This window comes from Vulpes vulpes, chromosome 12, assembly GCF_048418805.1.
Source record: "Vulpes vulpes isolate BD-2025 chromosome 12, VulVul3, whole genome shotgun sequence".
NCBI lineage: Eukaryota > Metazoa > Chordata > Mammalia > Carnivora > Canidae > Vulpes > Vulpes vulpes.
The window spans coordinates 40,082,931-40,099,142 of NC_132791.1; the positions used below are offsets into that span (position 1 = coordinate 40,082,931).

Consider the following 16,212-nt stretch of genomic DNA (forward strand, 5'->3'; position numbering starts at 1 on the left):
ATGATTCAATACCTTCAAATAAAATACGAAAATAATGTCCCCTGCCCTCTCTGAGAACACAAAATACTTTCTAATTTTATACAGTTATGATGTAACCAGAGAGATCATTCGAAAATCAAATCTGATCAAGTCGCTTTTCTATGAAGGGCCTGGTGCTGGTTCTCCATTGCCCCAGGATCAAGTCCAATCTCCCTAATGACACATGCAGCTTTCTCTGTGTCCCTCTGCATTCCCTGGAAACGTGCTGAAGACTACCTGTTCCCTTCATGTGCCTTTGTACAAAAAATGGAGAAAGGAACCTTCCTCTATCTCACTTCTTCCCCTTTAGTTAGGTCATGTGTTCCAGGAAGTCTCCCGATGCTTCTCAAGGCTGGGTTAGTTGGCCCTTCTGTACCCCCAGTCACATATGATATTTATACCACTTAAAGCACCCAAAGTGTATCTTAAATTAACCATTCCCATGAGACTACAGTCTCCATAAGGGCAGAGTCTCCTTCACCTGCTTCAATGTAGATTCCTGGTTCCTAGCACAGTGCCTGTGAATGGTAGGGATACAATAGATATAGATGGATCATGTGAATGAGCAATATGCCTTGTGATTTGCCTTTTTCCATCTCACAAAATCATAAGATTTATATCCTTTGTGTCAGACTGTGTGATAAATGCTAGAGCTATGGTACGTTTTGGTTTGACGCTTTAACGGTGGAATTGTTGGCAACTGCCAAGGGGGAGGCAAGGCAAACTGTGGTCACCAGTGTAGTTGTTCGTCTGAAGATATTTCATCCTAGTTCCTTGATCTTTTAGAGGCATCAGCAGGGTGACCATATAGTTATCCAAACTCGTATGAATTTGAGAGTGGAAGTGGGCACGATGGCTAATTATACATGGACAATCGGTATCTACTGGGATGTTTCAGGCAAAGCAAGTGTGTGGTCGCCCTTGGTACATGGATTACCCGGCTGTGCTCTTAGTCCTGAGCTAATTCCTGGTTTATCTTCTTCATCTAAGGGGCTCAACACTGCCGCTGGGTGAGAAATAGCACGGTTGCACCAACTGAAGCAGCTAAGGGACACATAGCAGTCACTTTGCAACATATGGCTCGACAATCCTTTTCCTGCAGTAGCTCTAAACATAGTAGTAGTTATAACTCCATGACAGGAGCAGGTGAGAGAGGCAGTTAAGCGGCAGTTCTATCGCTCAGTGAAAGTTTTGGCACCTGGATTGGGACACGAAGAATGTTAACTAGAGAGCTGAAAGATTTCCAGATCGACCAAATCGCTCAAAGCTGCCAAGTTGGCCTGAGAACTTTCCTTTGTAAGTGGGATAAGATGATAGCTGAGACCACTCCTTAGCTGGAAAATGCAATATAAGCATATGTTTAAAAAAGCAACGATTAAAATATTACGTTTTCAGAGCCCTTCCGTGCTCCCGGATCCAAGGCTGTGCCAAACGCTTCACTGTGAGGAGGGTGATTTCCAGGGCAGGATAATAGCTTCCCAGTGGCTGCAGTGTAGGTCTCAGCACTGGCGAGAGTTTAGGAGGTGAAAGAGGAGGACTTGCACATTAGTAAGAAAGGTGAAAATCCTTGACACCTAGAAGGTGTCGAAATTCTGGTGAGCTTACTTATCTTGTTTTGGCAAATCTCCCGTATATCAAATTGAAGATGGCATGTTCCCATTACTAAATTTCTCTTTTCTTTCCTGATAGGATTTCTCCAAATTTATGCCCATCATCTGTGTCTGGAGAATGTAACAATTTGTAACTGACAGATTCATTGGCATAATACGATATTAAAGGCCACTGTAATGGTGGTGGGTTGGAATTAGGAATTGTCTTGCATTAGCAGAAGATTAGGAAACAGATTACACTTCAGGTGTACTCTACAAACAGACATACCTGTTGAGAGCAAAACAAAAAAATAGACCCCCCCCAAAAAAAAAGAAAAATAAAGAAACCTAAACCCCCAAAAACCAAACCAAACCAAACCAAAACAAACCCATGTGAGACTGGTTGAAATCAATTGAAGCCTAGAATTTCAGCTTTACAGGTCATTTTATCCTTTCACTAGTTTTATATTTGTCTTTTTTATTTTTTAATTTAATTTTTTTACAATTTTCAACTCTCTTTGCTATTTTGCTTCCAAAAAACCTGCATGGCAGTGCCTGAGAGGTAATTTCTCACTCATAAACAGCTCCTTAGGCACCTGAAGGCAGAAGTGACAGTGAAATTGGGGGAAGTTATCACAGAACAGAGGCTCAGTGCCACAGGATGGTTTTCCAGGCACTCATGTGGCTGCTGCACTTAGGGTCTGGTAACAGTGATCCATAATAGAGGATTCCTTCGTGATAAAATGGGGGCATAAGATACTTTTCTTATGTAGGCTGACCTGGAAAGGAGGCTGTAGAGTGGGGCACATTGGACAGATAGGGCCTGGAAAGCCTAGGCTTGTCCCGGTGCCTGGGTTTGGAGCCTGTGTGCAATGGGTGGAAGCAGACCCACGTCAGGTGCCCTGGTGGGTGGGTGGCAGTGGGTTGGCCTGTGGAGGGCAGCTGGCCTGGCCTGGCGAGCCAGATTGGTTATGTTAGAGTATTTTTATAAAGTCCTGAGTTGACAGTAGGTGCCTTTGTACATGATATTTCTAATTTCCTGACTCAAGCTTCAAGGTCAGCATTGTAAGGATGCTTTATTTCCAGGACAAATAAAAACCATCAACAAAACGAATGACACGAAGTGTTAGTTGCTACACAAGTCAATTGTTACGGCTAGATGCCATGTACTTTTTATGAAAAACCATACACTGTATACACAAAGAGAGCAACTCACTGCTTGGTGTAAAGAACTGTAATTGACAGGATGTATATGAATATAATGTAATCAGGAAGCAAATTGTGGCTTATACCCTTTGACTTTCAATTGTGAAACAATAGAGGAATTTTGTATGTTCAGAAGGACAGAGGGGTTTAGAACAGGAACCGGAAAAAAAGTCATCCTTCCAATGACACAGAAGAAAATAGCACTTGTTATGAACATATTTTTACTATTAAACAGTCTGGGTTCATATCACAGCTCCATTCGTTAGTCGTGTGACCTTGGGAAATGCACGTAATCTCTTAGCTTCAATTTCCTCATTTTTAGCAAATAGAAATAGTAAAAGTAACTACCACACATGGTTTTGGTGAGTATTGCATGAGATTCTATGTAAAAGCTCTTAGTAAAGGGTTTGATACATAGTAAGTTCAATAAATATCAATTATAATTCTTCAAAACCCCATTTGACACTATGGCTACAATTTTTATTTTTGCGGCTGTGCTTGAGTATATGGTTAACACTTGTGTGTGTTTGTGCCTCAGCTTTATGGTTCACTAAGAATCTTCAGCCCTCCAACAGTGCATTGTTTCCATGTCTGGAAGACCCTCAAAACAAGGGACATCCAGAGATCCCCTTTCCCAAAGTACTTTGATGGGTCCAGGTCCTCCTTCCCCACTAGGGTCTGTCACAGGTCGCTCAGAGAAGCAAATGGCCAAGGATGGTCTTATTTCTAAAGAATGCCTTTAAAGCTTGAATACATGCTGTTGCTATGTTATTGTGTTTTTTTTCCTTTTTTTTTTTTTTGTATTTTTATTCTAACACACGGAAATCAATAACGAGGCTGGGTGAAATGTCACAAGATGTGGATATTGAGTTTCCTTAAGAAACCATATATTTGGATGGTGAATTGGCACCAAGATCTCTCACCAGACTCTAAGAACATCTCGTTCTCCTTCATTCCATTCTTCTTTTCTCCTTCCAACAATGTTAACCACAAGAATACTCACCACTTTCTACTCGTGTTGCTCCCCTCTTATTTTGTTTCTTCAGCCCTTCCAACTACTCTGTAGGCGATTATATTCCTTCTGTCAGGAGATTTGTTAAGGAGAAATCTCCTTTGTAAGGAGATTTGGAAGGGAATTCCGAATCCTCTGGTAATTTACTATCATCTTGGTCTCATTATTAGTCTCCCTGCGTCCCAGCTGCATAAAGATGGGGGGATGATAAGCTCACCTTACCCTTTTCACAGGATTGTTAGGAGGACAAAAATAAAATGTTAGGTATGCTAACCTTCTCAAATGCTCTTATTATTTTTGAGGGTACTCTTTATCATTAATTGCATTTATGTAATATTTCAAAATAAAGAATAAAAAACTTTGTAAAGTATAAATATACTGCAAACATTTTTTAAAAATTAAGGCAAATTTGAAGTTATATTTCCTTATGAAATATGCCTAAACGGACCTGGTTTTCCTTCTCCTATTTTTTAAAAGACTTAATTTTTAAAAACAGTTTTAGGTTCACAGGAAAATCTAACAGCAGATACAGAGCTGCTTCTAAATATTCAGCTGAAATGTGACAAAACTTTTTCTGATTTATCAATTCTTAAAAAAATAATGTTCTGAGGCAGCCCGGGTGGCTCAGCGGTTTAGCGCCACCTTCAGCCCAGGGCGTGGTCCTGGAGACCCAGGATCGAGTCCCACGTTGGGCTCCCTGCTTGGAGCCTGCTTCTCCCTCTGCCTGTCTGCCTGTCTGTCTCTCGTGTGTCTCTCGTGAATAAATAAATACAATTTAAAAAAAAAATAGTGTTCTTCCTTGCTAGCCTAAACTTTTCTTGGATTTTTTTTTTTTTTTTTTGGTCTGTTTGTTTTGTGTAAGTGGAAAAGTAAATGGCTGGCCTAGAGGCCTGTTATCTTCCCTCTTAGCAATCTCTATTCACTGTGTAAAGTGTGCTTAAAGGTTATTTGCATAGCGGTTGCCCTGGTCTATTCCTAACCTCTAGAGCATTTTTGATGACCATGAGAAAATTTCATTTATTATGATATGGTAAAAAGCAGGAATATACATTGTTCAAGAAATGTGAATCTGTTCATTAGAAAATAGGGTCAGATTGAAGGCTATTTGTTATTGGAACAAATAATTAGCAAATGAGTCAAAGGAGTCAAATAACTGATTGGAGTAATCTTTTTTTTTCTTTTCCTTTCTCCTAAACAGGGACTTCTTCAGTAGTATCCTGACATAAAGACCATTGAGATTACTAGGGAGTGACTTAAAAAAACAGTATAGTCACAATAAAACTCTCTACTATGATCCAGGTACTGCATTAGTTGCTTTATATTTGCTAACTCATCTGAATGGCACAGAAACTCTATGAGCTGTATCTTATGAGCTCCATTTTATTGATAAGGAAACTAAGGCTCAGAGAGATTAAGTAATTTCTAAATAGAATGAAGCATCTTGGTTGAACACCTAGGATTTCTTGTCACATTTGCTTTTAGCTAGTCCTGAGAAAATCAAGTAGCCTCTTCTACTCAGAGTATAGTGAGTAATTTCCTATTATATGCACACAAATGGGATGTGCATTCTGTGAAAAGAAAATGTATGAATAGAGAATACCTAGGCAAATGCTCCTCCTCTTAAATAATAATAATACACATCATCATCTTATACTTTATGCCAAATATTTCCTGTAGCTTCTCACATTTAAGCTTTGCAGTGACTTGCTGGGGTGGGATCATTAGTTCTACTTACAGATACGAAACTTGAGACTCGCTGTGGTGAATTGTTGGCTCATTTCAAATGAACGTATTTTTCAGACTCCCTAGACCATGGCCTTCTCTCTGTCATATTGGTGTTCACCCACGTCTTCCTTGAAGGAATAGTCTCCTCAGAAATTTAAATCATCAGTGTGCCCTGCAATGTGTCCCACTACAGCATCTTTTTATCTCTGACTTCTTGGTGGTGGGGGTACTGTGAGAAGCTGGCATGACTCCCTCTTGTCTTTTGGCCACGTTGGGGACCTTTTTCAAAGACTCTGTCAGGACAGTATTGTAGGGATCCTTGCCTTCTCAAATATTGTCCTTTACTTCTGATTCATGCCACAGAAACAGAGAATTTCTAAATAAACATCAGAAAGTACATTGGAATGACTTCATGCCCAAGTTTCTGATTGCTTGCACAGATGACATCCCGGCTCTGTCTCACCACACATTATTTTTTGAATCATTTTCCTAACCCAAGTAAGTATCTCTGGTAACCAAATTTTGGTAACTTCCCCAAGGCAACCCGAGGTTTGGAAACCAAGTGGGCAGTTCCAAGTTCTTAGTGGACCGTTCCAAGGCATGCAACCACAGAGCTAAGGTCAGACCCCGTTAGAATGGGGGCAGGGAGAGAGGATATGTGGAGAGAGGTTCAAGTCTTTCCAATGTACTGGAATTTAACTGGAATGAGTGAAGGCAATTTCATTTTAAAATCTTTCCCCCCTGTCACCTCATTAACACCTCCAGTGAAAGGCAGCTGTGAGACTGTTAACTCTTTGCTTGCACATTCTTGAAAGTGCTATTGGCTGGGAACTCTTGTCCTTGTGAGAAGACACCCTGCTGTCACCAATCTGGGTATCCGTAGCATTGAAATGGGGGTTTTTCCAAGACTCATATTTATACCCCAATAGTGCACCATACCGTAGAGTGAGACATGCATTTCTGCCAGATTTTGCATATTTCAAGCTACTACTCCATCAGCTGCAGTATGTTGGGTTTTTGGAACTTGGCTGCCTCAAATTCTTTTTGGAAATAAAGTGAGAACGTATGTGAACATTCATTAAGTTATTAACTCATTCATTTACTCATCCCCACTTTTAATAAATCACATTGGATGAGTGCCTATTACATGTCGGCAGCATGTCAGCATTGGGGTATAAGGGAAAATAAGACATTGTCCCTTCCCTCAAGGAGTTTGCAATTTAATGTGGGTTTGAGTCATTACTCCAATATAATATGGTGAAATTATGATAAAAGTGACAATGGGAGCACAAAGGGAGAAGCCACGAAGCAGAGTAGCCCAAGGGAGGTCAGAGAAGACAGAAGATACTTGAGTGATTTTGAAGGCTAAGTAGGAGTTAGCTATATGGAAGGAGCTGAGATGGGAAAGCAACATGGGCAAAGTCAGGAGCAAATGGTTTTGGCATGATGCTAGAGACAAGCTTTGAGTGCAGTGTAGTGAATATTGGTGTAGTCGGTGCTGCTATATACAGCTCATACCCTCCCCCCTTCAGGATTTAAACATATGTTCTGCTGGGTGCTGGAAGGGGTGATGGCTCTAAGCTCTCAGCTGAACCTTTTTGGGAATTGCCCTCAACCAGAGGGAGCTGCTTTGTCCAAGTTTATATCCCTTCCCCTAAGACAGTATGTACCCAAGATATCATGGTATATAGACTAGTTCTCCTTACTTCAAGGTAGACAAACTCTGAATATTTATCTCATTTCAAAAGCTCCCAATAAGATCTTCTGAAGCCTCTGCTACAACTGCACTGTAGTTTAATTTCTCTATCTAATCTTGCTTAGCACACTTCTCACAGCTGGTGTCTTCTGGGAAATGGAACAAGAAGCGATCAAAAAGATCAGAGAAGTGGGTATGTTTGAGTGGAAATATAAGGCTGGAGAACCTGTCAGCTAACTATAGTTACCAGGAGGGCCTGGTAGAAACCCTGTTTACTTATCTGATGAGGAATATGCTGGTGAGACAGGCTCCAGCATCACTGAGAAACTCAGGGGATATTGTTAGAAAACTGGGTTAACTGATAGCACTGAGCATAGTAGAATTCCAAGTAATAGAGGTCAGGGATGACATTTGATATTAGGAGCAGTGATATTTCTATAATGAGTCATAAGATTGGAATGTCAGCTTGGTCAGGAAGCTATGGAGATGGTTGATAGAATATAGTGGCCCGAGGGCCAAAACAGATGGAAAGCCCAACAAGAGTATTGCTTAATCTACACAGTCAAAAGAAATCAAAGGTGGATGATCAGAAGGTTGAGTGCAGCCAACTACCTTGCCTTGCCTCCAAACCTGAGACAGATTTTGGACCTGGAGCCCTGAGAGAAATGCCGAGTATACAGCAGGAACCAAAAGAGGAGGAAAAACTCAATCTTGGCTTATGTTTGGGTCAGCTCAACATGGGAATGCAAATTACTGTGGCTCCATTATAGTCCCATTCAGGAGGGAACTTAATGGGGCCATAGTGAGAAGAAACCCTTCCCCTTCCAAAAAGCAGAACTTCTAATGGTGTACCTGGTCACCTATTTTCTGTGGGAATAGTGGTAGCATGAAATAAAAATATATACAAGCTCATGGGTAGTAGTGAATGGGTTGGTTGGTTGGTTGGTTGGTTGGTAAAGGGCATGAAAAGAGAAATGTTAGAAGATGTAGTGCAGAATGATCTGGTGAAAAGGCCTGTGTACAGACCTATGGGATGGAGTACAAAGAATAAATACCCTTGTGGCACATGTTAAAGCCTCCAGAAAGCATCCACCAGGAAGAAGCTGTAAAGAAGTAAGTAGAAAGAAGGGCTTCACCAGCTGATATTAGCTCTCTCAACACAGTAGATGCATCAATAAATAATTATATTAGAATGGAAAAGGCTATTCATGGACTTAAGTGCATGGACCCCAACTCACCAAGGCTGACCTAGCTATTGCTGGTTAATATCCACTGTGTCAGCAACATAGAGCAATGCTCAGCTGCTGACATAACAGAGTCCTTCCGGGACAGCAGGTATGTGTGGTAGCAAGTTTGTTGCATTGGAATCCTACTATCCTGGAAGGGACGTCATTTACCTTGACTGGAATTGTCACATATTTATATGTGAGTTTGACTTAGTCATCATTACGATATATAGGCACCAACAAGGAATCTCATACAATATCATGTAAGACCAAGGAGCACCTTTCAGCGAAGGGATGTGTGGTAGGATATGACCATGGAATACACTGGTTCTGTCACTCACCATACCCAGAAGCTGCCAGCTTGACAGACTCATGCATTGGTCTACCTCAAGTAAAGCAGTAGTTTAGAGATGATACCCAGTAAGACTAGAGCCTCATCCTTTAGGATGTGCTATCCACTCTGTATCAATGATGATCAAATTCCTAGATTCATGTATTCTTCCTGTTGTAATTTTTAATTGATTACAACAGGAAGAATACATGAATTTTATTTATTGTAATTGATTATAATTGTAATTAATTAATTACAATGAATCTAGGAATATATGAGTGGAAGTAGGGGTGGATTCTTTTCTCATCACTTCTAGGGACCCTCTTGGGAGATTTGCACTTTTTCTCTGTATAACATGGATCTGTGTATTGAGGATTCCTGGTTTTCAAGGGAGAAACACTTCCAACAGGAGACACAGCAAATGTCCAATTAAACTTTAGTCTATTGTTATCATTTGATCACCAGGGTTCCTTGTGTCAAGTGACAGACAAAAGAATGGAATCACCATCCTGCCAGGAGTAGTTGACCCTGATTATCAGGTGGAGGCAGGGATGTTGTTATGTTAGAAATGCAGGGAACCATATGTTTTACCAGGTAACCCATGGAATATCTCATAGTACTCCCTTGCCCAAGGGACAAGTGCTATGGCAAAAGCCCAACAAAAGCCTGCAAACCAGAAACTCATACCTTTTAGGGATGAAGTTCTGAATCATTAAGCAATCTAGATCAGCAGAGGTGTTACCTGAGAATGAGGGGATTTAGAAAAGATGACAGAAGAGGGGATGCTAAAAACTAGATGCAGTAGTTGGGGCTGAAGTTTGTGTATTTTTTGGGGTAGGTTTCCTCAAGGGAAGAGACCAACCAGAATCTAGGATTTGCTGTTCTAAGAAGTTATTATAGAAGCAAGAGGGTCTGAGAGAAACTGGGGGTGAACTGAAGTGGCTGTGATGTGTTTCCCAGATCTGTCTCCAAGGCTTAGGTGCTCATCCTCAATTCCTGGACATGTTGGTGGCTCTAGGCTGCTGACTGAGCCCAGAATTAGGTATTTTCCTTAGCCAAAGACAGGACGCTCACTCATGTTTCCTTTTCTTCCCCAGGAGCAACTTGTAGGTAATGATTGGTCAATATGGAGGTCTAAATGTCTTTATCTTTTTGCCTCAACAAGAAGAACCACTTCAAATTCAGGGCTTCCTCTACAAGTTCCTATGGCTTCTGTTACCACTGCATATAGTTCAAATTTTCCTCTGCAAAATCCTGCTGCCTTTACCCATCTTAATATTGAGTGTCCTTCCCAATAAACCTCCTGTGGATGGATGGATAGATATCAGAGGATGGATAGAGAGATAGATAGATATCAGAGGCTCAGAATCTGATTCATAGGAAACCCAACCTATGACGAATGGGTATGTGTTAGGGTAAAGGTTATGCTATTCTATCAAAGAAAGCTAAACATAAAATAGCTTCAGTAAGGAAGAATGTTATATTTCTCCAATGTAAGAGTCTGGATGGTCTTGCCTGGCAAGCAACTCTGCTTCGTGTGATTATACAAGGACTCAGTTTCCTTCTATTCATTGTTTCATCACTCCCTTGGCTGTTGCTTCATTTAGTTGGTTGAAGCCTATGTTCCAGGCCACAGGGAGGGGAAGAGGAGTGTGGGAGAACACATGTGTATTGCTTTAAAGCTCAAACCTGGGCTTCACATACCCTTTCTTCTTGCATCAGGAAGACTTAGTCATGGGTCATACCTAGCTATCAGGGATGCAGGAAAATGTAAGGTTTCTAACTAAAAGCCTCCCCTCAATGCTATAGAAGAAAGAAAGAACAAGTTTTAGGGGCAAAGCTTTCAGTATAGGTATGGAGGCAAGGGTGGGAAGCAGAAATTATTTCATGTATAAATAGAGGGCTAAGGTGAGGTTTTAGAACTTTCTTCTGAAAACTATGGAGGGCCATTACATATGGAAGGAGTTGGATAGCAAATAATGTGCCAGAGAGAATTTTATTGTGAGGTATGCCAAACAACTATATTCATCTTCATGTGGAAATGCTGTTTTGTCATGGTACCTTTTATAGCAGTTGTGATCTCTTGTCTGAGTATAGTTGATGTTTCTGTTCCCTACTACTCCTTATCTGAGGTAAAAAATGGATATTGCTCTGTCAGAACAACTGTGAATGAGTTGTTCTCAACTTTTCTTAGAAAGAAGAAGTAACAAAGCAGTTTCCTACTCCAAAGCACAGGGTCAGGGGGGAGGGTAAGTCTCATGAAGGATGAGACTTAGTGCATTTTAAAAAAAAGTAGAATGTCATATACTAAGAGATGGAGATGAGGTAGTGTGAAACAGAGAGAGCTAGAGTCTTTTAGGTCCGGTCAAGAGGTCTGAGCATGGCCTTGCCCTGGCTCTGCCTCTAGATTTATGATTTTCCCCAAGTTGTTTGGTTTCTCTGGCATTCACCTCTAAATTAGGTTGTTAGACAAAGTAAACCGGATGGTTCCTTTCAATTTAGAAATGGACTTCCATTTGAATAGGCATTAAAACTGAAGATTGGAACCAGAGTTGGAGCTCAAGAAATGTTTGTTGAATTTAATTAAATTTTTGTTTTTAATTTTAGCTAAGTAAATCATTGCTTGACCCTCAGCCCACATGGGAAGCCCACCCCCTAACATCAAAAGAGGAGCAACAACAAGCAATAGCCTACTGAGTGTTCTAAGATCTCTACTCTGCTGTCTGAGGAGATGAGTTTTATTTTTATCTGCCTGTTCCAGATGCCTGTTTCTCTGAATGATGAACCAAGAGAAGGCCCATGGACAGCCAATGGCCACCTGGAGTCTATCTCATATGTCACAAAGGTTTAGAGATAAGGAGTACCTAATGGAACATCTAATGTGCTCTTTTCCTCATGGTATTTCGATGTCTATAGGACAAGAATTATGAGAGATTGGCATTTCACCCAGAAGCAAGCCAGATCTCTCTGGGTTGGCATTTAGTTTGGACAGCAGAGCACATTCTCAGTTTCATGCGACTGCGTTGGGAGCGACAGACACATTTCTGGGCCTGGTTCACAAAGGAAGAACAGTGGTTATCATCTACAATAGCAGTGGCTTCAGGAGCCAATGACAAGAGTGAGGAACTGAGGGGGAAGGCAATCAGCTATGTTGAAAATTCACTAGATCACCAGGACTCACATTGGCAAAAAGAACCACATGACCTCTGGTGACCACTTGTGACTGTGACACTTCAATTTCTACATCTTAAAAAGTAAAGTAGCACCTTCTAGAGGCTCAGTCTTCACTGATTTAATAAACCCTAGCTGTCGTCTGAAGGGCCAGAGTTACACACTTGTGATTAGCGTCAATGGGTAGTAAGGTGCGTGCGCGAGGTGGCAATGCTTTGATGGCAAGTCCTTCCTTTTCAGTTACTTTTGAAAGGCCAATTTACTTAGAAAGTTGAATTTCCCCCCGATTAGTGGTCACGTCAGCACTTAAAATGCTAGCAGGGGGAACGAATCAGTATCATGTTTGTCTTTAACACGGGAGACAGAGGACACCTGGCCCTCTGTTATTACTGGGACACCGTCCGAGAGTCAACCCGGGGCACAATACACTTCTTATGCTGAAGCAGAATCCATCTGTACTCGACAGGAGGAAGACAAAAGAGGATTGTTAGCACTTAAAGGCACCTTGACAGAGTCATACCGCTTGACTCCTTTATTAATTGCCCCATCTGCTAAGTGAGAGCTCTCTGACACAGGTTGGTGCAGAACTCTTAAAGCCCTTCGTCTGCTTCCTATTGGTCCCACCTGTGTTTGGGTTTGTTCTCAGTGGGCAGAGATTCCAGGGAGAAAATGAACCGCTGCAGATCGATTGCAGTATCAGTCATGCAGAAGACGTGGTGAAGCGTGGCATTTGATTTTGATCTGGTTTTAACCCTTGCGAGGCAGTTGTCCCGGCTTCCCTGGCTTTTGTTTGCCTCGGATTGTGTTCGAGGCCTTGGGGACTAACGGTGAAGGGAGGAGAAGACGCAGCACGCTGCCCTCAATTTAGGAAATACACCATTTCCCCTTTAAGCCACTCAGACCTCCAAACCTTTCCGTGGCTGTCTGCGACAGAGCAATAGGACAAGCCAGAAAGCAGTAGCGTGTGCATGTGTGCGTGTGTGTGTGTGTTATTGCTGCCACGAAAAGATATGCCTTGTTTTTGCAGCCAGTGATAATTCTCAACGAAAGTGCACGGTCGGTGCAGCAGAGGCTGGGCCTGCGCTGACAAAAGACAGACCGACCAAACTCGATGGTTGACTTAGGCGACCGTTCCCCCCAGTCCGATTTGTCTTTGTCCTTGCCTTTCTTATTTTGTTTTAAAAGAGATTCAGGGAGATTGAGTTAAGGATGTGGTGTCGATTTCAGCCTCAGTTTTGCAATTTTCGGCATTGAGCCTGGATTGTGTTACAGCCGTCGCGATGCCGGGATGTTTTTTTCTGCACCGTTTGGAGATAGAGGAGAGAAACAGGAAAAGGCGTGGTGTCTCCTCTCCAAGTTCCTTTAGAGTGGGGGCTGGGGTTTGCATGGTTGTGTGTGTGTGTGTGTGTGTGTGTGTGCAGGAGACAGAGAGAAAGAGATAGAGAGAGAGAGAGAGAAGGGAAGGGAAGGGAAAAGAGACAAGTGCCGCACGGCCAAACAAAACTTTTGCCACTTGATTATGCAACTTATCTTCTCAATAAGAATATTTGAGCTCCCTGCCTTTTGCTGAAACTCCAGGAACCTAAAGACAGGGATGGTGTAGAGAGGACCGAGCTCACATCTCACCCTACAGCTGGGGGGAGGCAGGTTCAAGAATGACTTATTTGCAGCTTTCTTGGCCCTTGAACGCACAGTTTCTGTCCTATCCACCACTGCCCCCCTCTTTTTTTAAAGATTCTGAGCCTTGCTCTGTTGGCTAAAGTGGGCTGCCTGTCCCTCCCCTATTCCGTCCCTCCTGGAAGGGAGAACTGTAATCCTTGGAGCTTTCACTCTTGGAAGCAGTGGAAAACCCAGTCTCAGTTGGCTTATGTAACAAGGTGTCTTATAAGTTCACATGAAAGTGTGGGGGCAGGGCTGGCTTTGGTCATGATGGAACCGAGTGACTCAAAGATCCTCAAGACCTGGCCCATTTCCATCTTTGGCGCATCTCAACTTTTTTCTAAGTCTGCCTTCTTTTCTCAAACACTCCATGTTGGCCCGGTGACCAAATTAGTTGCTTCCAATGTCATATCTGCATGGAAGGAGAAACTGGTGTTCCCCTAGTAGCTCCAGAAAATGTTTCCCCAGGCCCAGTTTAGACTGGTTCACGTGCACGGCCATGGACCAGCTCTGTGGCCAGAGGAGTGGTGAGACCAAGGCTGAAGTGATCATGTTCTCAAGGCTGGAGTACAAGGAGCCTGAAGTTCATCCAGGAGAAGGTGGTTTCTAGGAGAAAGATCTGGGTACCCTTGCTAAAGAAAGAGGGAACAGAGGCTCTTTGTCTAAACAACAGGCCAAAACTTATCCATTGCAGGAGGCTTAGATGTTGAAAGGGGAAAAATGGTAATGTGGTCAGTCAGTTCCATAATGTGTGCATGTACGGTGTGTATGTGCGTGAGCCTATGTGTGTGTCTGTGTTGGTAAGGCTGCTGGCCCAACACACTGGCTTTGGAATTGGATGCCCTGGGCCCAAATCCTAAATCCAGCACTAACAAATTTGTGGACTTTTTGATGAGCTACTTAAAGCTTTGGTTTGGCTTTATTTTACAAAGATTTGGGGTGGAGTTAGCTCAGCATTGTTTCCGAAGAGATAAGGAAGTACTTTGTCAACGACCTCATTTGTCTGTCTTTGCTTCCTTCTGCCACAAATAAAAAGAGTATCTCAGGATAACTAAGTAACTGCTGAAAAATACTTGATGTTCTCTCGGCTAATATCTTGAGGGTTGCCCAAGATTCTCCTTTTCTGAGTGACCCCCTGTTCCAGAAGCAGAAACTGCTTTTCCTTCCTAGATATATCTTCTCCACTGTCCAAGACCCATCTTGGGACAATAAGTTCTGCCTGAGTGGACCCAGAATGATTGTATGTATACGAAGAATGAGATGATTTGTCTTTTCAGTGAAAACAGCTTTTGTTGCACGGAGTTTATGCCCTGCCGCAGGAATCTATTAGTCCACAAAACTTTCACCTTCCCACAAATGTTTCAACAGCTGGGATGCAAAGTCCCATTCAGAGACAAATGTGCACACCACATTTACAATCTGAAATTCAATCTTTGAGCATCACTTGATTAGAATGAACATTATGGTGCATTGTAATTCTTTTCATTTAAATAGCAGCCAATAAATTTATACCATAACCCATCCCCCATCCCAGAGCCTATTCAAAAAGGTTTCAGTTAATGCAATTTTAACCAGCTGACATCTAAATATTTACCAAGCTCTTCAGGTGCCCAAGGCAAGCATACCCCAGTATTTATAGGGCTGGTATACACACACACACACACACACACACACACACACACACACGAAGTCACACACACACATTTTTGTGGAAGTTAAGAACACATTTCTGATTCTGTTCTTAAAGACTGCTTTAGTGTCTTGCTACCCCAGTACCATCTCCCCTGAGAGTTCATCTCTGTTAAGCAATTAGCACAGTAGGAGCTCAAAAAATTGAGCTATATTTAAATGATTGTAGTTATTATATGATATTAATTATTAAGCAGTATCTTTGGTAATGTTAATTCTATTGTGCTTTTTATTTTTCTAAACTAGGAAGTTCTTACACATGTTTAGATCAACTGCTCAGGTCATCTCTTTGACCCAAAGAGAGTAAAGGCATTGATTATTGTTCCTGCAAATTAATCAAGAGTTAATACACAACTTTTTTGGGATGTTTACAAAATTCTTTTCCAGAAAGTTCCATATACTCTAGAAAATGTGCCTTCTAGCAAAGTATGGGTCCTGCTGAATGAATATTGCTCCCCTGCCCAGTCCCACTGAGGACACTGCTGATCCCACCTGCTCCTTTCCCCCTCTTTTACAGAGTATGTATCACTAATGTACAGTATCATTGACTTTTCTGATCACATGTATTGTTCTTTGTTGGCCTTTCTCTTCCAGAATGTAAGCTCCATGAAGGCGGATCCTTTGTTTCTTTTGTTGACTGATGTGTCCCAGTCACCTTCAGCCCCATTTCTTTCTACCCTAAATAACATTTTTTTAAAAATGCAACAGTATAGGTTTATAGTGTATCTGAGATGAGAGCAACTCTATTTCTGGTAAGAGAGGAACTGGAATGTTGACCTTGGCCAGCCTTCTCTTATGACCATCCTATGTGTACCATGAACTTTTCCTACATTGCTCATTTGTGAATGGCAACAATTCTAAACTTGTCCTTGTGGGACTCAGACCACAGA

At 41.9% G+C, this 16,212-nt stretch overlaps 1 long non-coding RNA gene across 7 annotated transcripts in view; it reads left to right on the forward strand.

Moving 5' to 3' along the window:
* LOC112921934 (uncharacterized) overlaps positions 1–16,212 on the forward strand; it is a 176,114-nt gene that overhangs the window by 15,122 nt on the left and 144,780 nt on the right. The window lies entirely within an intron of this gene.